Source organism: Podarcis liolepis (genome assembly GCF_965112155.1).
Source record: "Podarcis liolepis genome assembly, chromosome: 11".
Lineage (NCBI taxonomy): Eukaryota > Metazoa > Chordata > Lepidosauria > Squamata > Lacertidae > Podarcis > Podarcis liolepis.
The window spans coordinates 41,286,639-41,311,242 of record NC_139565.1 but is presented as its reverse complement, the minus strand read 5'-3'; the positions used below and the strand labels follow the sequence as shown (position 1 = coordinate 41,311,242).

General features: G+C 42.5%; 1 protein-coding gene across 3 annotated transcripts in view; it reads right to left on the bottom strand.

The window, feature by feature from the left end:
• The window catches only part of PDE4D (phosphodiesterase 4D), a 624,753-nt gene that overhangs the window by 573,070 nt on the left and 27,079 nt on the right, over nt 1-24,604 (bottom strand). The window contains exon 1 of one of the 3 annotated variants that reach the window (XM_083465253.1): nt 13,715-13,804. The exons of the other annotated variants lie outside the window; for them this stretch is intronic. The gene's annotated coding sequence lies outside the window, so the exon portion shown is untranslated. Of the gene's footprint in view, nt 1-13,714; nt 13,805-24,604 lie in introns of those variants that run through there. 3 annotated transcript variants of the gene reach the window in all.

The window sequence follows — 24,604 nt, the reverse complement described above, 5'->3', positions numbered from 1 at the left end:
AATACAGTTGTACCTCAGTTTAAGAACAGTCCAGTTGAAGAACGATTTGGTTTACAAACTTTGCAAAACCGGAAATAGTGTCTTGGTTTGAGAACTTTACCTCGGTCTAAGAACAGAATCCAAACAGTGGAAGGGCACCCGCGGCAGGAGGCCTCATTAGGGAAAGCGCACCTCAGTTTAAGTTTTGGTTTAAGAACGGACTTCTGGAATGGATTAAGTTCGTAAACCGAGGTACCACTGTATTGGATTGTATTCAAAGTAGCATTTCCGCTTGCTTGGAGGAATAAGATATTCGACAACAAGATGCCTAGAGGAGCATGAGAAAATCGTTGTGTGTGTCCACGCTCCATGCTTTGTTTCTAAATTTCTCTTCTCTACAAATATACATTTCTTCCGCTCCGTATCCAGTTCTCCTGGAACAAGTTGTCCTCCTTCCCTCTAGACATGGCAAGGTACCCATTTTCACTAGGGAACTGAAGTGCAAGGTCGCATTAAGAGGCTGGCAGTGACAACTCAATAGCAAGAGGCGGCAGCAGGGGACACTTGACCTGGCACTGCTTATTCCCAATCAGAGTATGTGCATTGTAGGTCAATAAAGGCTCTTGAGCCAGCTGATGCAGAAATTCAGCAACATTACAGTGCTATGCCAGCATACATAGTATAATGGAAACTATCTACCGATACAGGGATGAAAAATTAACAGAACAAGGGGGATGCAGGAAAATATGATGATGCACAGAGGAATCTAGGTCATCTGTGGGTGTTTTTCTTGTGGTACTCCATGACCCTGAATTTCTACATAGCACTCATTGCAGTATTTTTCCATATTTTTTTCACTGAATCATCAAAGTCCAAACAACTACAGCAGCAGCAAACGCACCCTCCAGATGTTGGGGAATCCACCTTCCATCAGCCCAGCCAGGATGGCCAATAGTCTGGGATAATGGAAACTGGAGTCTAGCAACATCTGCAGGGCTGCAGGTTTCCCATCCCTGATCTAAGACCTAAGGAGAGGACGTTCTTCAACATCATCCCACCACAGCCTTCATATGCCACCACCACTGCCTTTTAAAAGCATCTTATTATTGTGTTGCTATTTAAGTAATCTTCCTTTGCTATCGGACACACAGATGTAATGAAAAAGGCAAGATATAAATACTATAAATAAAAATAATATACAATGTGCCAGGTTGCTAAGCCTGAAACATTTAAATTACTTCCTTTTTCTTCTAGCTCTGCCCTAGTGTTTTCATATACAAAATTCCTTACAAGTCTTATTTAATTTTAGCCTCATTAAGAGAAACACAGCCATGACAAATCAATGCTATATTCAAGTCCAAGATCTGAAATGTGAAACACTAAAAGAAAATCCTGAATAAACCTGAGGAGCAATATCCTGAGCTAAAGCAATCTGCTTGTGGGTTTCCCGTGGGCATCTCAGCTGGCCATTCCGAAAACAGAATATTGGACTAGAGCCTGCAGGCTCTTCTCAAGTTAAACTTTTATGTTTTATATTTTACTCCACTTCTTATGCTGTTTGGTTGTACAGCATTTCATATTTTCATATATTAATGTCAGGAGGATTTGTTTTTAATTGCAGATAGCTGCTTTGCATAGGAAGTTCCTCAAAAAGTGGTGTATACATTTTTAAATAAACAAATATAGTTGATTCTGCTACTTCAGTAGACTATGGTGAGACCAACTTTTTGTGCTTTGTGATCATTGTGCAAAACATCAGTGTTTCAGCTTTGGCTCCTTTTAGTCACATCCTTTGTCCATTGCCCAGCTATACAACATCATCTGGTCTGGTTCACCACATTTGTTGACACTGTCCATTCTGAAACGCCAGAGACCTAATTGTCATAAGTGAGAAATTTGGGTCCTTCAGGCATGCTCGATGGAAATTACAGCCCAAGTTGTTCTTTTTTAATAAGGGTTAGGGTTACCTGTGTGTACTTTGGAGGGGTGAAACTATTTTTGTTGGGTTGGATCCAGGCTTAGTTATACTTACAGTAGACCCATTGAAATCAATGGGGCTTAAATTAGACATGAAGACAAATGGATCCCTCACATTCCCTCAAAATAAAATACAGTGGTACCTCGGGTTAAGAACTTAATTCATTCTGGAGGTCCTTTCTTAACCTGAAACTATTCTTAACCTGAGGTGCCACTTTAGCTAATGGGGCCTTCCGCTGCGCGATTTCTGTTCTCATCCTGAAGCAAAGTTCTAAACCCACGGTACTATTTCTGGGTTAGTAGAGACCATAACCTGAAGCGTCTGTAACCAGAAGCATCTGTAACCTGAGGTACCACTGTATCACCTTGTTTAATAAGCTGTTGTTTGTGTGGACTGCATCTATTAATTTAGTAATGGCACTGTACAAATGCATTAATCGACTAAGACATGAGTGAGGTACAACGTGCATATTTCAAGGACAAAGCCTTGAAATATCCATTTTATGAAGTATTCACAATAGTTGGTTGGCCTGCAATTTGTGCAATCCAGATTATTTGAAGAACCTGGGGGGGTGAATCCATGATGGAAGAAAGACAAGAGATCTAGATCTAGATGCATGTCAACCCAATCTCTGAGCAGTGTGAGATTCCAAGGGATCCAGACACTTACCCAGGTTTTCTTGGAATGAAAGACAGCAGTGACTGTGGTGTCTTTATGCTATATGGTTTATTTACACATCTATACAACCTGAGCCCAAGATGGAAGTGCTCACAGCATTAACACCCCGAAACAGTCTTGCTTCTCCCATAGCCACAGCCTTGGATTCCAGCAGAAATCCAGTATGGCTTTTGGCTTTTGCCTGCTTCTGGCCCAACTCTCTCACACAACAACACTTCCTATTGGAAGACTTCATTAGATTTTAACCTTTGCTGGATCCAGGACCCCAGAAATTAGAAAGGACTAACCCCCACAAACTCACAACACTGTATATGTGTGCGTGTCCCGCCTCACTCCCACGAAAAAACCCAGAAAACCAACTTCATGCCCTAGGCTAACTTTGTGGAATACTGTTAGCAAGGGAAATCAGTGCAATACATTTGCAACTTAGCAGTGCCTGCTTCCCTAAAAGATGTTGGGACTAATAACTATCAGCATGACAACCTAACACCTCCACTGGTACAGCCTCAAGAAACCAGAATTTTCATTTACTTTGAGCTGCCCTGTGTATTGGCGTCTGTTGCTTTTTATCACTCATCTTAGCTAAGTGCTTATGGCAAGCAGTGAGTGAGGCTGTTCAATGCACCTTCAAGGGTCAGTTCAGGCAGCACAAATCCTTTAAGTCAGGCAACTTCAGAGAAAATTTCCCTATCAGCACTTCTCGCATCATCATTCCATGTCCTCGGCCATCTTCTGCTGGTGCAGAAATTATCTGTGTACCTGCCAGATGGGGTGAACAAGAACAAGCCTTTTGTTCAAATGCATTAAACTGCTGACTTCATTTACATGTACAGATATGTGAAACAAATTTGCATTTTGAAACCAAGATCATGCTTTTTCAAAAAATCTGTGTTTTAATTGTGTGTAATTTTCTTTAGCTTTCCTGTACTTTTTATAATGTATTTTAAATTGAGATTTACACAAATTTAATATTAAAAATGTAAATGTATACTGTTGCTTTTTTAAAAAATCTGGTTGTTAATTTTAATCTATTTATTGGTTTTACAAGTGCTGACTTTTTACCATTGGGGGGGGGGTTTGTGTGTACACAGAGACACATAAAGACACATGTACATTGCCTTGCAGAAGAAAAGGTGCTTTATACATACAATACATTGCAATTACCTTCCTATGCATATTTACTCAGAAGTCCTACTATGCTCATTAGGCATTGTTCCCTGGTGAGTGCATAAAATTATAGCCCCACTAATGTTAGAACTGGTCAGCATATAAATATACTTCCTTTAGTGGATTTGGAACAGTCTTTGGGGGCTGTCATGGGCTCCTTTCAGAGTAAGGGTGGGATGTAAATTAAATAAAGAGATTAATAAAATTTATCAGGACCAGGCAGCAGTACCTTTGGAATTCCGAGTTTTGCTGGGGAAGCTGTTAAAGAACAGGGAACCATGCAGTGTGGATCAACCATTCACAGCTTTATGTAGATCAAAGTAAATTCCAGAGGAATTCATTGGGGAATGGACAAGTCACAGGAAGACTAAAGAGGCAGTAGGGACTGAGGAAGCCTGAGGAAAGAGGAACCTGTTATGTACTGAAGTTCTCACCCTGTTTTTTGTTTTGCTCTTTGTACCTTCTGAAACTTTAATAAATATTATTTTTTTTAAAAAAAAATGAAGTTCTCACCCTGGGCCAGCAGGGGGAATACCGTGGATAGTTTTCACTCAGGTCCACATATGCAAATAAGGGATTGAAAGTGACGTTCAGTGATTGGATAGTTACAGAAAGTTGTTACAGTTGCGTTGTAGTGCAGCTCTATATAAGCAGGCTGGCTGAACACTTCAGTTCAGTTCTGTTCTGGCCTGTGAATAAACAAGAGCTGTTTGAATAATCGCTGTGTTGTCTGATATGTTCACCCACAACTTAACAGAACCCTTGCAGGATTCAGTCACAGGAAAATGGAGAGAGAGCTAGAAAGCATATAAAGGCTACCTGCTGCTCAATAAGGGCCCAAAATGGACCCCGACACACTCATATAGACAGTCAAGGTCATCAGGGGCCAATGGGAATCAGAGGATGAAGCCAAGCATAGATTCAGAGAGGGAGGGAATACAACCTACTCTAAATCCTTTCAGAATAGATGGGATAGTTCTTTACAGGATGTGCTTGTTGGAAGCTCAGAAAGGTTCCTCGTTTGAAATTGACACTCACCCAGCCCACTGGATCACTGGAAGCCAATCTACACAGGTCACCTGCCTGTCCTTATATGACACATATGAAGAGTGCCAGCTAGCGGAAGGAACAATACTGGTGTATGACACCCACCCACCTGAACTTATTTTCTCAATACTGGTTCAACATGTGCTCTTACTCACTGTGTAGCCCATTTGGACCCTAACCGTTCTTAACTGGATCCTTAACAGTTAGTATCCATCACATCAGGATCCTACCACTGTTGCCAAAACCTACTTATATGTCTCCCACATGTGGCAGACACAGATTGTCAGCCATGAACCATCTGGGACCAAAACAGATTCATGTTTTAATATTCAAAAGCTGTGCCTCTTTCCATTTCCAGCGAAACAGGCTGCCAACAGCCTATATACAGTTTGCAGTTTCACATGTGCTTGAAATAACTTAAGCAAGCATGTCACGTAGATCAGTGCAGTTTTATTTTAAACCCTCTCCTTCCATATATATAGCGAACATTGCCTTTACTATAGCTGCTGAAGCACAGAATATATGAATATGTAATGGGTTTCTCTTTTAGGTACTTCTTACTCATTAAAAACAGAAACTTGTAATGAATAAGTAGTTATGTAGTAAATCAAAGCAGCTATTCTCTGAAAACAAAATGGTATTGATTCCTGCATAGGCATTAAAAAAAAAGTTTGAAAATACGTTTCACATCATCTCCTCTCTCTGCATATTAAATAATGCTGAATAAGCAACAGGAGAGGCAGGGGGCTTCCAGATAGACCTCTTGAGCTCAGGGGGATTCAAGCACTTCCATAATCCTACACGCTAATTCCAAAACTCATTTTATTTCTGCACCCCAGTCAATGAGTTTAGAGCCCTTGTAGTGTGGTATACCATTTAGAGATTTGGACTAGGACCTGGGAAAGGTAAAGGTAAAGGGACCCCTGACCATTAGGTCCAGTCCTGACCGACTCTGGGGTTGCGGCGTTCATCTCACTTTCTTGGCTGAGGGAGCCGAAGTACAGCTTTCGGGTCATGTGACCAGCATGACCAAGCTGCTTCTGGTGAACCAGAGCTGCACACAGAAACGCCATTTACCTTCCCGCCGGAGCGGTACCTATTTATCTACTTGCACTTTGACGTGCTTTAGAACTGCTAGGTTGGCAGGAGCAACGGGAGCTCACCCCGTCGTGGGGATTCAAACCGCCAACCTTCTGATCGGCAAGTCCTAGGCTCTATGGTTTAACCCACAGCATCCTGGGAAACCAGGGTTCCAATCCTCACTCAGGGCTATTGGGTCATTTACTGCTTCTCAGCCTAACCTACCTCACAGGATTGCTGTGGGGATTAAAGGAGAAGGGGAACCATTCACAAGGCTCCAAGATCTTCCAATCCCATAAGGCTATAGGCCTTAGAATCATAGAATTATGAAGTTGGAAGGGACTCCGAGGTTCATCTAGTCGAACCCTTTGCAATGCAGGAATATGCAGCTATCCTGTACATGGATCAAATCTGCAACCAGTACCATGCTCTAACCAACTGAACTATGTTATAAATGTTTGTGCTAGTCTTTAAAGTGCCCTAATATTCTTGGTTGGTTTTGCAGCAAAGGACCAAAACAGCTACTGCTCCCCCCCAAAAAAAACCCCCACAAACCAGCAACAACAAAAATGAATGTGGCATCTCTGGATTTTTATTTTATTTTATATTGTATTTCACACAGAAAGCGCTTGGCAAGCAAAACATTCACTGGAATTTTTAAAACCCTAGTTTGAGAAGAGCAGAGATGAAGTTGAAGGAAAGAATAGAAACTCTCTTTTCTTCTCATTAATTTCCCCTAGAAATCAGAATGTAAATAACAATAACACAAAGAGATTCTCGTTTGAATGAACTACCTTTTGGGATATAGACAGTTCTATTTAGCTCCTCAATAACAACAACAACAACAACTCAGTGGTACCTCAGGTTAAGAACTTAATTCGTTCTGGAAGTCCATTCTTAACCTGAAACTGTTCTTAACCTGAAGCACCACTTTAGCTAATGGGGCCTCCCACTGCTGCCGCTACCGTGCAATTTCTGTTCTTATCCTGAAGCAAAGTTCTTAACCTGAGGTACTATTTCTGGGTTAGCGGAGTCTGTAACCTGAAGCGCCTGTAACCCGAGGTACCACTGTAAACCATTCCCCTCTGCTGCTGAGTGTAGAAACAGACGGAACAGGAGTATTGCCAGATATCTCTTCCAGCATCACCTAATCAGCTTTCCAGCCCGGCATTAATGAAATGACTTAGAAGATATGAAGCGTGCTTTTGTTCATTTCCTAGTAATCCACAAAAGTAAAAGCTACCTAACACAATAGCCAGAGTGGAGACCCTTTGTGAAGCATAAAGAGGCCACACAGAGCTCAAAAGCTTTAACAGGCAAGGAATAGCAAAGCTAAGTTCTGAAGGCAGCTCACAGAGAGAGTGCAAATTGAATGATAGCTCTCTCACTTCCACCTTTATAGTATGACAGTACAATAAAGTGAACAATAAAAAGAGAGAGAGAACTCTTAGCATGCTCTTTGACCAACACCAACCTATGCAGGTTTCCAGCTCTGGAACAAACACAGTGATGTTTAATTGGCAACGTCTGCCTACTTGTGGCATAGAGCAATTGTAGGGTAACCCACAATCCACGTAATAATGGGAAGAATCCAGCATTCTGCTCAGGCCAATAACCAGGGGATCTGGGGTCCTCCCCCCCCCCCACAATTCTAATAAGGAAAGCCTTTGTTTAAAAGTTCATTTTTTCATGCTCTTTTCTCTCTCAAGCAACCCTCCAGGCACTTCAGCTAAGCCACCTATTCTTAATGCCTCTATACCTCCTGCATACCAGAGAGAAAGCCCAGAACTCAGCAGCCCATCTTTCCTCCTTTGTGCGGGGAAAGGGCTTATTGAGAACCATCTGGGGGTGGTGGGGAAGAGAAACTTGCAAAGGGAAGGGAGAGAAGAAGAGAGATGTCTGGAAATTTCTGCTGAAATGCATGGGAAATCCTTTGTGACAAGGATGTCTGTCCACCTTACGCACCCTGGGTTGCATTCAACTAAGTCCTACTCAGACTAAAACCCACTTAAATTAATGAACCTCAGCTATGTCAATTAACTCCGATGGGTCTGCTCTGCATAGGAATACCATCCACATGCCGGAATACATGTGTATTGATACTGATAGTTAGATGGGGGGGGGATTCCAGAGGCTTTTGTTGAAACAAAAGTGCTGCTTGGGGAAATGGGGGAGGTTTATTAAGCCCTTTCCTGAGTTTCACCAGCTTCAGGCTGTCCAGAGGCAGATTGGCTCTGAATCTGGAGGTTCTATACAGCAAGCAATTCATAGCCATCTTTCCTTCTCCAGGCTTGGAGGCAGCCTCTTTCTGAATATGCTGAAGGAAGCAAATAACCGAAAAACATTATTGGTTTTGAATCCTGCTTCATTAGACTTCATTATGCGCCCAATAGCCATTGTAGGGCACAGGATGCTGGGGCCAGATGGATGTTTGGCATGGTCCAGCAGACCTGCTCTTATATTCAAAATGATCCCCCCCCCACACACACCTTTCAAAGAAAAGGTTGCTCCTTTCTGTCTGGCTTCTTGATTCCAGTTTTGTTTGTTTTTACTAACCTGTGAAACACAACTCGGTGCTTCAAGAGCCTCTGCAAACCCTTCATGTTCTGAAGCATGAAGGTTTTCATTCTGCATGCTGTCCAACTGACAGGGGGGGATGAAACATATTGCCATATTCCTCCACCCAAAAGGTTTCTGGAGCTGCTTATAAAGAACAGTAAAACACTAGGTAGTCACAATGTGGCTTCTCCCCTTTGAGGGAGAAATTCAGGTCCTCTAAGTACACATCTAAGTACATTGGGAGAAAAGCAATGACAAACCTAGACAGAATCTTAAAAAGCAAAGACATCACCTTGCTAATAAAGGCCCGTATAGTTAAAGCTATGGTGTTCCCAGTAGTGATGTATAGAAGTGAGAGAGCTGGACCATAAAGAAGGCTGATCGCCGAAGAATTGATGCTTTTGAATTATGGTGCTGGAGGAGACTCTTGAGAGTCCCATGGACTGCAAGAAGATCAAACCTATCCATTCTGAAGGAAATCATCCCTGAGTGCTCACTGGAAGGACAGATCGTGAAGCTGAGGCTCCAATACTTTGGCCACCTCATGAGAAGAGAAGACTCCCTGGAAAAGACCCTGATGTTGGGGAAAATTGAGGGCACAAGGAGAAGGGGACAACAGAGGACGAGATAGTTGGACAGTGTTCTCGAAGCTACCAGCATGAGTTTGACCAAGCTGCGGGAGGCAGTGGAAGACAGGAGGGCCTGGCGTGCTCTGGTCCATGGGGTCACAAAGCGTCGAACACAACTAAACAACAACAACAAGTACACATCTATACTGAGGCGGAGAGTAAGCTTCTTACATTTTCGTTGGAGAAAGTGAGAAAGTGTGTACAAAGAGGGAAGGGATGATGGCTAGAAAGAAGTGGGGAAAGAGAGATGGAAGAAGGAGAAGGGTGGAAAGAGATGAGATGGAGCAGGTTGAGGTAATAAGGAAGTGAATGGAGCTAACGAACGCTAAAACGGAGAAAAGGAAGGGGCTGGAACATGGATACAAATAAAGATGGGGAGAAATTTAATTCAGTTCACATTGAAAGGCAATCCTACCTAATTCACCCTTTCCAAAACAATATGAGGACCGGAACACAGACATCGTTTGAAATTCACATTTTGGTGAATTTTGCAGTGCAGTTCTCCAGCCAAGTAATTGTGGACAAAGCATGCATAAAAGTGAATAAATTCATGAAAATATCTTTAAAAATCCATTATATTGGGGGAAATTGCTTTGCAAAATGCTGTATACCAGGGAAAATTGCATACAAACACAGGTCTATTTGGAGAAATTTGCAGTGAGTATTGCAGGGGGTTGGACTAGATGGACCCTTGTGGTCCCTTCCAACTCTACAATTCTATGCTTCTATAAATGCTGGTGAATTTTCATGAAGACTTCTTTAAAAACGAGCAAAAGGATGTGAACTGAACTGAACCTGTGACTGGGGAAATGAGAAATTCCATTCCTGGTTACAAGTCGCCAATATAATGTGGTTATAAAGATGGCACATTCAGTTTTTGCATGTGCTGGGGAAGGCATTCCATATCACCAAAACGCTAAGCCCTGATGGTAGGCAGTTTTAGTTACCCATATTCGAAACTGTAGTTTCCTTTCTTCTATTTTCTTTGGCTTAGCTATCTAAATTCTCTGGATGCGATCTGCCCACCAAGCTGCTTGTAAGGAGGTTGGTTCATTAGGTCAATTGGGCACTAATCCTGCCCTCATGAGGTGTCATCGGTTCGTTTGCTTGCTTTTAAATACACTCACAGCAAGCCTGTATTGAGGTTGCATTGAGAGGGAAAGAATGGCCAGGAGTTACTCAGTGAGCTTCAGAACCAAGTTTGGATTTGTACCCAGGTCAATGCCCATCAATCTATTCATTATACTTGCTGATTTTGTCTGCAAAATGGAGCTGTCCATCATATGCTCCATTCTAAGGTGGTGCAAATGAGGACAATATCATTTCCATTTCCCAGAATATATTACATTGGTCCCCTGTGATGGGTTGATACACCATGGCTCCATTCCTTCAGTACATTTTATATTTTTATTCTAAGCGCTACATATCCTTTTTGGAGAAGCCACAGGAGGCAATATTTCACTAAAGAAAGTGAGGGTGCATTTTCAAATTTCCCAAGTGTTGTGTTAAACGCTCCAAATTAATTTCCTTGTCTTTCATTTACAGGTGGACACCTATGACAGCCTTCCCCAACTTGGTGCCCTCTGGAGGTTTTCGACTATGAGACACATCAGCCCCAGCCGTCACAGCCAATTGTCAGGGATGAAAGATGCATCTGGACGACAGCAGGTTGAGGAAGGCTGCCCTGCATGTGAACTTTTCTCCGTGCCGTTCTATTTTCGCTTGCCAGTTCATGATTTCTCATAATGCCTACTTCCACCATCACTCTCACCTTCACACATATGCACATCTAGTTAATGCAGCCCTTGAGCACCATGTTTAAAGAGGACTCTGAACATATTTCAACTGCCATAAAGCCTGCTATGAAAACTATGACCCACACCGTTCTTTTTTGCTTAATTAATAAAGTGTTCCAAGAACAAATCTATTTCTTAATATTAATGTTGCCAAGTCACTTACCTGGGTGAAACTAAGTGAGCCAGGGCTGAAATGAAATCGCCTACTATGGCAGAAAAATAAAGTATTTGGACAGGTTTGTCAGTAAGTCCAGAGAAGCCAAAAGCTGTCCCTAGTAGCCAAATAATGGTAGTGATTTTAATTTCCATTTACTGGGCAAAGTATGCAGGAATTCTAAGCAAGCCCACTTTAAACACACGGGGGGGGGGGCGTGTTCCACATGAGGGTCAGAATCTATGGGCTAAGATTCCTTTAGAAGAGAAGGTGCTGCCTCCCTGTCATAAACTAGCAAGAAGAAAAACCCAGCAAATGACAGTGGCTCAGGTGCACAAAAATCCAGGTGGCAAAAGATGGCAGAGATTTACAGTATAGGAGCTCATCTATACATACAGATGCAAATCTATAAACAAAATGCAGTACATCTTGCCAGGTGACCTATGTGCCCTTTCGGCCTGCTGACAAGGTGCTAAGAGTCGGTGGACATGTTCAAGACACATAGGCTCTGTCTTCCTATGATCTTTGAACTAGACGGTTCTTCAAATTGAGGACCGGTTTGTCCTTGGTATTGTAGGACACATGGCTATTGAAAAAGCTCAAAGCAGCTGCGGAGGAGTGTGGAGGAAAAACTGTAGTCATAATGACCAAGCAGCATCCAGGCTTACCACACATGTGTAAAGTGAGGCTGCAGGGTTTATCCTCCGTTGGTGGCAAGCAACTTCCAGGAGCCACTATGGGTTGGTGATGGCTTGAAAAGGAATAGTCATCACAGGCACCAATGTTTCTCAAACTTGGGTTCCCAGCTGTTGTTGGACTACAGTTTCCATCATCTCTGACCACTTGTCCTCCTAGCTAAGGACAATGGGAGTTGTAGTCCAACAACAGCTGGGGACCCAAGTTTGAGAAGCACTGTTTTAGGGGGAGGGTGTGGTCTTGCTGATCATGAGTGCAGGGAACTTCCAGCCTCTTAAAAAAATTTAAAAGTCCCCCAGTCCATCCAGCCACCTCAGAAAGTGTGAAAGGGCACAGAAGGGAGGCTTCCCCAGAAATCCCCAGAACTATATATTTGAAGCAGTTTTATCAAATCTGTAAAACACCTGCCACAAGGTATCAGAAAGGTGATAGGAAGCACCCAGTGACTTAAATAGGGGCCTGCAACTTCCTGCTGATCAGCTGTGCTCTTCACCTCTACCCTCTTTCTATGGTATCAAAAGGCAACGTCCAGAATTTTGCTAGGGTTTCAACTAGTTTCATTCTGGGGTGGAACTTCAGTATTTATTTATATCGAAAACTGTGTGATTAGTGACACAATAGCTCTACCATGTGGCTGTACAGAAAATGGCAAGGAGGCACAGTGGGATTTGTGGAGATGTCAGCCCTTTTCTCTTGCTTCAGTAGCCAAATGAGATCTGCCAAAACTGGCTGTGACCTGGGTTTGAAAGATATGTCTGTAAATGAAGCAATGGATACAACCAGCTGATAATGGGCAGAAATGCTTCTAGACAGAAGGCATAGTGGTAAAACAGCAGCAACGTTCACAGCTCTCTGGGTAGGCCAAAAAAGGCAAACTAGCACAGTTTTGTTACATTATTGTATTATTTATTCCTTTGTTTATTATTAACATTTATTAGTCACTTTTTTCACAAAGTGACCCAAAGTGACTTACAAAAGTAGTAAAAACATTCATACAAAGTATAAAAACCAAAACAGAATAAACATTCTCATACACGATAAATTATCCATGGAAATAAAAGGTAGAAATGATGCCTATCTACAAGAGAGACTTGCAACCAATCCATGTATTCAGGCTCGTCATTTGATGACTGTACCATCAAGCGATGGTTTGTGCACATCCAAGTGATACAGGAAGACCCAAACAAACTGATATCACCTCTGTAACACAATGGTTTTTTATTTGAATCCATTCACACATTCAGTTGTAAGTAGGGTTGGAAGGACCTGCCAGTTTTAAATTTTAAATACATTCTCGTGGTTGGTACAGACATCATTGCCACCTACTGAAATATTTGGGGGGGGCAGAGACATTTGCATCAGCTCACCCTAAATGGACTGGAGCAAAATGTATACAAAGATGCAATGGACACAACAGAGCCAGAGCTAAGCATTCTTCAGTCCTGTTAGTTCCAATGGGAGAGTGAAACATGTGCTTCACTGTTGTCCCACTGAAATCAGTGGTGCCAATGCCCCATTGGTTTAATGGGGAATTAAGCACATGTCTAGCTCTCTCACACTTAAAGCCAATAGGATCTGGTCCTATATCTGTAATGTTTTCATACCATTCAGACATTTTTACTGACTGGTTGACTTTTGAAATGGTCAAATATATTTTAAGGGGCAGGAGGGCGAGAAACAGGCTGAGTTGTTCAATTTTCTCATATGAAGTAAATTGTGCCATTTCACCCTAGAAGGCACACCAGCTCCATTTGGATGTTGTTGGGTTTTGTAAGTGGCTTTTACATTAATCTGCAGGATGAAAAATAAAGCTGTAGCTTTGACCGGTTTCTGGTCAAAAGTTCTTTACACCCATCCTCCTCCTCCAGCACCAAATGAGATTATATTACATTGAAAGATGCCAGAGAAGCAGACCCTCATATAAAGGCATAAAATAGAGGGAAACACTTACCCTGCTCAGCCTCTGTCTCTCTTCACACATAAACACAGCTTGAGAACTCTATGCTTCCAAATGTGTGCAGTTTCACTATGTTGCTGGCATTTAGCAGCGTCAACATAAGATTGATACAAGTTCCGCATGGTACGTAAGCGGGCAGGGATCCCAAACCCCAGCCCTGTAAGTTGTGTCTTATCTTTGGATTAGAGTAATGTAAACAGTATCCAGTTTGACAGGATTCATAAGAAAGCAAGAACTTGTTTGCAGTTAGGGATGGGAGAACCTTCTAGTTTAAGGAAGGCATAATGAAAAATGAAAAAAAAAACAAAACATTGGGCTACAGAGTATTGCTTAGGACTCTAACTTTCACAGTAACAGTTTCTCCACTTTTGACATTGTGGTTTGAGTTTGGAAGCAAACACCATCAGTTACCACAGAACAAAATTACCAGATGCTGACCCTTCCCTTTCATTCTCGGTAGTGGCGCCCTCCCACCAGATGTCAAAGAGAACAACTACAGTACTACCAGACTTTTAGAAGACATCTGAAGGCAGCCCTGTTTGATGTTTTTATATATATATATACATTTTTTATTGGTTTTCCACAGTTTTTATAAACACAAACAATACAAAATACAAACACACACACAAACAAACATGTATAATTTCATATCCCTTTTTCATAAATCTTACTTCACCGACTTCCCCATACCTCCCCTTTCTACATCCCAATTTCCAAAATTATTTCAGCAAATCCTAAAACTTGGTTTTATCAAATTTTCCCCTTATTCTTTTCTTTTACTTAATCTTTTACAACTGTAAACCCCTTTTTTTCCTAAAATCTCGACATTTTAGCACTCATTAATTTTACAATGTTTCTTAAGATAAGCTTTGAATTTCTTCCAATCTTCTTCCGCCGTCTCTTTCCCCTGGTCACGGATTCTGCCGGTCATTTCAGCCAGTCCCATATAGTCTATCACCTTCATCTGCCATTCTTCCAGAGTGGGTAGATCTTGAGTCTTCCAATGCTTTGCGATGAGTACTCTTGCTGCTGTGGTGGCGTACATAAAAAAAGTTCTATCTTTCTTTGACACCAATTGGCCGACAATGCCGAAGAGAAAGGCCTCTGGTTTCTTAGGGAAGGTACATTTAAGTACCTTTTTCATTTCATTATATATCATTTTATTGTTTGATGTATTACGGTATTTTAATATTTTGTTGAAAGCCACTCAGAGTGGCTGGGGTAACCCAGCCAGATGGGTGGGGTATAAATAATAAATTATTACTATTATTATTATTATTCTCCTGCATGATGCTACATTGCCAATAGGGATGGGCAAATCCATCAATTATGGTTTCACTCAGCTTCTCATTTTCCCATACTTCTCTACATTTCTGCATCAGTTTGCGATCATTTTTTTCAAATCATGAAAATCCAACAGTGAATTTCTCCTAATACAAAGGCTTTGTGTACAATTTTGCCTAATTTGCTAATTTTTGCAAAGCAATCTTCTCTAATGCAATAAATTTGTGCATTTTTTATTTTTATTTTATTTTTTTGCTCAGATGTGTTTATTTGTACGCACACTATACCCCAGAATATGCATTTTTGAGCATATTACTTGGCTGGAAAACTGCAATGCAAAATTAAGAGAAGGGCAAATTTTGAAGGATGACTGCATTCCAGTTTGCATATTGTTTTGGAAAGTGAATTAAGAAGGCTTGCTTTTAAATGCCAACTGAATCAAACATCTCTCCCATCTCTCATTGTGAATGTACCACCTTGTGTTCAGAGTTAACCACACTGTGAAGAATGGCTGGAAAAGTAGACTTTATCACTAAAAGTAATTTGTGATTTTATAATAGTGTTGTTTGTTTTAATCCCTCTATATGCCCAGGAAACTCCTATTATAGGGTTGCCCAGGCGCACCAACTCTAGGGGGCTGAGGTGTCTTTGGCCCAGTGCTAGATTACCAAATAGGCAGCATAGGCACCAGCCTATGGGCCCCACACCTTTTAGGGGGCCCACAACAATGGATCAAAATAATACTGATTTGATCTTGAAAGAAAATTACAATCAAGCTTTCTTAGTTCAATGTTATCCCACCAAACGTATTAGGAGATAATCTGCAAGCTCCACCCCCCTCTGAGAGTTCAGCTGCCTAGGGGCCTCCATGGGGTTTAATCCAGCGCTGCTTTGACCCCCATCAATATTTGTCGTTGGGGCGGATGAGGCCAGACGTGGAGCCAAGCACAGTGTAGCTTCAGTGGCCAGCTCCTCCAGAGCGCTCCGCCTTCTTCAAACAATGTGATGACGTACATGTTAGTTAGCCTACCATGGTCTGTACTCTGGGTTTTACTTTCATTTCCCAACAATGTATTACATATGATCTTTTTCTTTTTTAGCATCTCTTAAACTTTTCAAATGGTTTCAGGTTATGCAGACCATTTTTTTTCTTCAAAAAATTGCCTCATCCGCTGCTTAATTTGATGGCATGCTCTGAAACACTGCTCATATTTTACCTCTTTGTAATGTTTCAAGCACTTGAAATACCCCTGTATATAATGTTGTTCAATAGTAGACATCTGTATTTTTCATTTATTTGTAACTTGGTCCTGAAGGAGGAACATTTATTCTGAAACATTTTTGAGCTAAAACAAATCCTCTTAGTGGCATTTTTCAGAATAAATTTTTCCTTTTTACATGCTTCCTAGTTTATAGAACCCAACTATTGATTTCCCAAGTTTAATGGAACCAAAAAATGTGCCAAAATGGACACTTATTACTTCATTCAAATTTGATGTACAGTTAAATTGTACTTTATTTGCATTGAGCTGGAGGTCTGAGTTGGATCATTTGTTTAACACATAAGGCCTTCCATTGTGCAAGATAAGACTTCCTTGAAGTGCAGTTAAGCCTCTATAATTGGTGCTTGTTGGCTACATAACACTGTTTTATTTTATAATAGCATGACTTTCATTCCCATTTGGAGTCCTATTGTCAGAAGCTTTCATTAACAAATGAGTGGGCTAATATACTCAAATGTGACAAAAGGTGGAAATTTATCTAAAGGCAAATGACAGCACCTCCCATAAAGCAGAATAATGCATTTTTGACAAAAACTAATTCCATGATTCCTTTGCCTGCTGCTATCCAATATGGAATAAGTTCTAAGAGGGGAAAGTGAAAACCCAATCCCTGGCCCAAAGGTGTCTACCTCTTGCCTTCCCTGCAGTGCAAACCTCTCATGCTACATTAAGCTAGTACTTCACGCTAGCACACCATTCCTTGGCTTATTGTCAGTTATGCAGCAGCAGATTTTGAAGTGCAGGATCTCATCAGGATAACCCCCCGTAATTGGAAAGCCTCATTTCAAAACCAGAATGCAAGAAGTACCTTAATCTTTTAAACTGAACTTTTGACATTTCAGTCTGAAACAGCTTGCACAGATATTACTTCCTGTCTGGCATGGGCACTGGTCCCTCTGAGTGCTCTGATTCAGGCCAGGAAAGGAAGGCACTTGAGGACAAGGACTTAGAATGAAGAGGGTGAAGCTTTGCAGCAGCAGCCCCAGGGCATGCCCAGACCTGTCAAAACAGGAGACCCAGGGGCTACGCCTTCCTAGCATGTGGAGGATGAGGGGAGCTCTGGGCACAAACCACTGTGACACAGCGGAAAAGTTCGGAGGAAGCAGCATGCATCAAGAAAGAGGCAGTGCATCAAGAGAAGAAAGGAGACTAATCCCACTAGGAGGAGTGTCTACCTTCAGGCCAGGGACTTCTGTGTGGCTGGGATTCGCGAGCAGCTGAGCTTTCCCTACCTCTGCTTAAAAGCTTGGCAGGTAAACGGGGAAACTTGTTGGAACAACTTCACTGATCCTGTGCAGTCCTGGAACTCTGCATAGAACTTTGCAGTCTTGCTACTAATCTTGGACTCTTCTTGCTCTCACACCAGATATATTGATGCTACTCCTTCGCCTTGTAAGGACACATGGACTAGAGTCTTCTCTTTCCTAGCTGCTGAGTTTGTAACATTAGACTGCTATGATAAAATATTACTTCTTTACTTATATGTAAATGTCTCTGTGGTTTGGTCTTGGACAGGAGCCAGGTTAGGCCCCATGAAGAAGAGTAGAAACTTGTTAGCAGCAGCTGTACGAGGGAGACTCCTCTTTTACATTCAGTTCTCACCACCACACCAGAAAGGCAGAAAGCTTGTGCAAGCTGTTTCCAGTTCTCTACAGAATGTGTATGCAGACAGTGTGTTTCAATAAACCATTTTAGAAGTTACACTCATCATCTTTCTTCAGAGTTAAATCCCAGCAGTGGGAACATTCTACACTGACATCCCACTTGGAATGGTGCAGAGAACATAATGGAGGAATTAAGAAAAAGTTCAATTCATTTAGACAATAACCTACCTAATTTGCACTTTCAAAAACCAAAGCACAGCCATCCTTTGGAATTCACATACAATTTTGCGTAAAAATGAATCTATTAACAAAAATGCATGATGTTGAGTGGGGAATGTTTCAAAAAATGTGTACATGAGGAGAATTTATTCCTATAAATGCTGGTGAATTTTCACTTAAAGGGAATGGCAAGAACGCAAAGAGCAGATTGTAAAAATAAAGGGCAATTTTCAGAGCCATGCAAATGGTTTTTTCACGTGTGCTGGGCAAACAAGGCAAAAGGGAATCCTCATTGCATCAGAGATGCAGAAAACTGTCCACAGGTTACAGAGAATGTAGCAGAATATGAAGCCTTGTATTTGTTTCTCAAACAAACGGGTGCTGGATCAGGCATGCATGGCAAAACAAAGAGGCACGAACACTAAACACAGTGAATCACAGGCTGCTCTCTTTACAGGGCCCGCTAGTTGCTCTTGTGTTGGAACATCAAACAGCAAAACTATCGTTCTGGACTATATTTGGACTAAGAAAAAAATCAGGGGGGTAGGCTATCAATAATCACATAATGTTCCTTTCATGGGAACATTAATGAAAGTTCGTCATCCAAGACGGGGGTGGTGGTGGGGAGAGAGATGTGTCAATTTCAGAAGAAACAGTGCCTTCTTGACTGTACACAAGAAGAGCTGGATGGATTTCCTGACTTTTCAGGGCTTCAACACATGTTAGGCTTTGAGCCTTTCTTGAGCTTTGCTTAAATCGCTTTGCCTTGCTTATAAGAAAGCCCATAAGCAGGAACCACTGCAGCCTCTCCTGGTGTTCTGCAATCTACAACTACCAAAGGGAAGGACCTGAGACAAGTCCATTTCATCATCAACCTGTCAGGCTTGGCAAAGGAGACCACCCTGCTTAAACCTAACTGAGAGAACTGGCCATTTATCAATGCCACGATACTGTGGCTGCACAGATTGCAAGTACCGTAAATAAAACATGTTGCATCAAACATGCCGAATATAAACAAAGGGTGACAATTCACTGGGTTACTTCCAACTAAGTCATACTTGGAGTAGGCCAATAGGAATCAAATGACATTACTAACTTAAGTGCATTGAGGATCTATTCCCTGTCTGCACTGGATACAACCCACTGTGCATACAACCCTATGTAGAAAAGCTGTTCATTTCTGAAGCCTTTGATTTGGATGAATATGTGATTTAGGATGCAGTCCCATACATGTTTACCTGAGAGTAAGTCCCATTAAGAACGCTCAAGGATTTTATCCAGTTCACATTTTAAACTGAATTGACCTGATTTGCAGTTTCAAGATTAATAGGCAGATCTGAACACAGTCATCCTTCCATTTTTACAGTATTCCAAATTTTGCAATACAGTTCTTGATTCAAAAATCTTAACCAACACACATATAAGAAGGTGTGCTTAAATGCTATTTTGGGATAAGGCATGCAGAAAACATGTATCATGGAGGGGGGAATTCAACAGTAATGCAAGTGTTCATACATTTTTATTTTAAAAATGCAGATTAACATGGGATGGGATGGACTTAGGAATAATTACATGCAAAACTGATACAGACTGGAAATACTTGTTTCCACATCCCTAAATCCCATTGTATTCATTGGGGCTTGCCTCTGACTAGACCTACATTGGTTCATAGTGTTAGATGGTGATGCGTACCATTCAAGTAAACTGTGATGCATTCACTCATTTCATTTGCATTCTCATCATCTTCTGAACTTCACTCTCTACTTTTATTTGCAATGCTAATCTTGTAACTAACATCAAGACCATTACACTGGAGGTCTGGTTTCTGTTGCTACATTTCTGTATGCCATCTCCAACTCTGGTTTCTCTTTAGTCCATATAAATCTTTTGCCTTTTAGCCACCATGAACCACTGACAAAGTGACAGGTGAAAGTAAGCTAGCCTGAATAGAAATGTCTCTGTGTGCTTCTACTTCCTTTCAAAGTCACAGGAAGAATCACAAGGAGAAGCGGTTGAGGGAAAATGAAATGCTAGTGGCCTCAGCAAAAGAAGAGCAGCCCAGTTTTACCTAGTGCCTACAAATAGGCAAATCTGTCAATTTTGGTTTCTCTCGGCATCTCCAGGCAGGGCTGCAAATGTTCCTTGTCTGAAATCCTGCAAAGCAGCTGCCAGTCACTGTAGAACAGGGGTAGGGAACCTAATGCCCAGGGGCCGGATGCGGCCCAATCGCCTTCTCAATCTGACCCGCAGACGGTCCAGGAATCAGTGTGTTTTTACATGAGTAGAATGGGTGCTTTTATTTAAAATGAATCTTTGGGTTATTTGTGGGGCATAGGAATTCGTTCATTCCCCCCCCCCAAATACAGTCCAGCCCACCACATGGTCTGAGGGATGGTGGACCGGCCCACAGCTAAAAAAGGTTGCTGACCCCTGCTGTAGACAAAGAGGCAAACAATTTGGGATAAAGCAGGTTCCTAGGTTGCTATCTGCCACCTGAGGCAGCCACCTCACTTTGCCTAATGATAGAGCCCTGCTCTGGGACACATGTACAGCCACTGGAATGAGCATCATGCTTTTTATCTCTCTGAGATGAACCTCAAGCCTCCTCTCCTTCCTTTTCCATGGAAGAATAAAGGGAAGGAGACTTACAGTGCCACACCCAAGCAAGCCCCTCACTTGCATTTTTATCTGCTCAAAACATTATTTGTTGGTCTGTTGTTATTTTAATTAACAAGGTTGTCTTTTCAGATTTAAAAACCCACTCTGAGAGCTGTCTGTCTGACCAATACAAGGGCCACCAATCAGCCCTGCTCTGAGAAACACAAATGATGACACTTGAGGGCCAACCAATCCACACTCTGCAAATCCATCTTGCTGGACACAAGGAAGGACAGTGTTTCCCCTGAACTCTGTCTCTGAGAGACATTCTACTGGTGTCTATAGCTTGGTCAACACACTTCCAATGGATGCATAGCATTGTCACCTAAGATCACGTATTGGGAAGGAGGGCCATGCGTGGAGCAACTTCCTACACCCTCACGGGTGATGAACACTTTCAAAAGCTGACAGCACGTGCTGAGCAGGAATAAACCTCTTTGGCTGCTCAATATGTAGTGGGCTTTCCCCCAGGCTACAGCCATTTTGCAAAGTTAAAATAATAAACCTTGAGGTCAGAAAGTGTAATTGCCAGATGTCGCGCATTCTTTGAAATGAAGAACATCTAGTACCATAAGCAAAAGAAGAAAAGTTTGTCCGGTCTTTAATCAAACTTCAAAACCACAGCCTGGTGCCTGTGGCCTTCTGTTTTAGAGTGTTTAACTCTTAAATGGGTCTGAAGGCAGATAAATAAAAGCAGGGAAATAAATCCAAGAAATCTAAGAAATATATGGCAATACTTGTTTCACATCATGAAAAGAAACTTTGGGTTCAGTGCTCCCTTGGGCAAGGCTGTTGCAGGCTCAAGGGGGGGAGTGCCCTCCCCCTGACAGCTTTGCAGGTTATCTCTCCATGGGACTGTGGGAGGAAGTGGCACGCAGACTCATTCCAGACGGCCAGGCACCACTAAAACAGCAGCACTGAAGGGGAGAGAAGGAAAAGCTTAAATCTTGCAATAAAAGCTCAAGTCTCCTTTCCTGCACATAAAGAACAAAGGAGTGGAGATACCCAGCTTCCATTTTGCGCATGGTTAGGACGCCTGGTCTCTGGAGGCATGCATACTAAAGGGTCCTGAAATACTAAGGGTCCTAGAAAGGCACAAGGCTGTCTATTGCATTGTTAAAAAGGTAAAGGGACCCCTGACCATTAGGTCCAGTTGTGGCCAACGCTGGGGTTGCGGCGCTCATCTCGCTTTATTGGCCGAGGGAGCTGGCTTACAGCTTCTGGGTCATATGGCCAGCATGACTAAGCCGCTTCTGGCGAACCAGAGCAGCACACAGAAACACCGTTTACCTTCCCGCCGGAGTAGTACCTATTTATCGACTTGCACTTTGACATGCTTTCGAACTGCTAGGTTGGCAGGAGCAGGGACCGAGCAACGGGAGCCCACCCCGTCGCAGGGATTCGAACCACCGACCTTCTGATCGGCAAGTCCTAGGCACTGTGGTTTAACCCACAGTGCCACCTGCGTCCCTGCATTCCCTAAATTATCTGGTTGGCAATTAAGGTAACCTGACCTCCTTCTGCTGTGCCTCCCCACTTAGCACAACAGAAGTCTTATATATATTTCTGCAGAGTCTATATATTTCAGTCCTTTTGAAAAACTTCCAGTGAATCTTCAAAAGAAGCATATCAGGACTGAAGTGCGTACAGCAACAGACAGGCTGTCTGTAATTTCAGACATTAATATTCCAATAAAAAATGTACAAGTACTCGGTGACCTCATTCAACTCTGACTCATCAAAATAAGCAAGGCTCTGCTTTATATGCAAACATTTATCATTCGCCACCAGTTCATCTTCTTTCTAAGCCCTCACCTTTAGGTGGATCATGGTGCTCCCTGCCGCTAGTATTACACCCACAGGCCAGGAGGATTTCCACCCCTCCTGTGCCGGGCCACTTTTGGCTAAGAGGCTTCAGTCTTCATGCGGCTTAAATGTGCCTTCACAAACACGCATGACATTTTATTCTACATTGATGCAGCCCTAAGCAGAAGACAGCTGGTTTAAAGGCTGATCTCCTCCTTTTGTAATGCAATAATCTCCCAATGTGTGCCTTTGTTCTCATCCAGCAATTAAAACAGACTTTCTAAAGAGTTCCCTGTGCTAGAGGGAAACGGTTGTTGCAAGACTACCAGGCTTCTTGGCAAGCTTAACAAGGTCGGTCTCAACCTCTCTGGAGTCTCCAAAAACTAGGTTAGCAGATCTGTCATATACATTTTATATGTTTGCTGTAGGACAAGCACACCATCTATGGGGGGGGGGAGTGCCCCTTATTGTCAGGTTTAGTGCTTCTCCAACACAAGACATAGAACGCTGGCAGTTTAAGTAGCTGAGGTTTATTTCTCAATAACAGGCTTACAGCAGTCCAAGCTTCCACAACTCATCCTTCACTGTCAGAGTCAGTTGACTCTACTGGCTTCTGACCCCTCCCAAGGCCAGATATGCGCCACATCCTTCCCTGCCTCCTGCTGGCTCACCTCTGCTCTAATCGCTTGCTCCGCCTCCTACTTCTTGGTGACTCAGGTGCAGCCAATTTTTCTTCCTCTGGAGATTCCTTTCTGCTGGGCGTGTCCCTGACACTTATTTTCAGTGAGGGGGCTGGGGCCCCTCAATATTCCACAGCCGTCTGGGCCCAATCAGACCCTCTTGCAGCTGCAGCAGCAGGCTCCATTGGACCCTCTTGCAGCTGCAACTAGGCTCTGTTGGGCCTTTCAAAGGCCACAACAGACCCCATCAGGGCTCCTCCCACTGTGTGATATCACACGGGTGCCACACCCACCCAAATGTTGTTCTCCTGTACTATTTTCGGACACGTGGCTTACATACTTATTTATGTGTTTGCCTTGTAAATTTATGTGTTTGCCTTGTAAATTTATGAACATTTAATTTATAGAGCCAGTGTGGTGTAGTGGTTAAGAGCGGTAGTCTCATAATCTGGGGAACCGGGTTCACGTCTCCGCTCCTCCACATGCAGCTGCTGGGTGACCTTGAGCTAGACACACTTCTCTGAAGTCTCTCAGCCTCATTCACCTCACAGAGTGTTTGTTGTGGGGGAGGAGGGGAAAGGAGAATGTTAGCCGCTTTGAGACTCCTTTGGGTAGTGATAAAGAGGGATATCAAATCCAAACTCCTCCTCTTCTTCTTCTATATATTTGAGACCTTAAATTCTTATAACAATACAAAAGCACCCCTAATAATCCTCTTCCTGTCGGCAGTCAACCTGACCTTTTCAGGGAGTCAGGAAATGAAATGGGAAGGGTGGAAAACAATGCAACAGTGCCTGACTGAAACACATGCTAGAGCCCACCTGAGGGCCTGTTCTGTGGCAGAAATAGCAGGAAAGAAATTTTCCTTTTCTGCCATCATTGTGTTCACACAGAGTGGTCCAGTGTTCATGAGGAATGTGTAACATCATGAAAGTCCTTATGTGTTAGGATATGCCCAGTCACTTGCTGCGAAAGTTTTACTAAACATTTTGTGAATAAAATTGCTTCCATCTGCTCCGACTTGGATGCCACAGTTATAACAAGGTCTTAACTCCTGGCAGCTGCTTCTGGGTGGTCAGAGAACAGCAGTGCCCAGAATGAGGCAGGTGTACCATAAGCACCTGTTTCTGGGGAAATCATATAGTGACACATGCTTTGGTTACATCAAGAATGGACGGGTGTGACATACTGTTCACAAGGCTGCTTCTTGGCAGTCTCAGTAAGATTTACTTGGTCCAGAACACAGTATCTAGAATGTCCACAGGAACACTGCTGCAACAACATTTTTTTGCCAGTTTCAGAACACCTGGAATGATTACCAGTATGTGTACAGGCATGCTACAAACTGTTG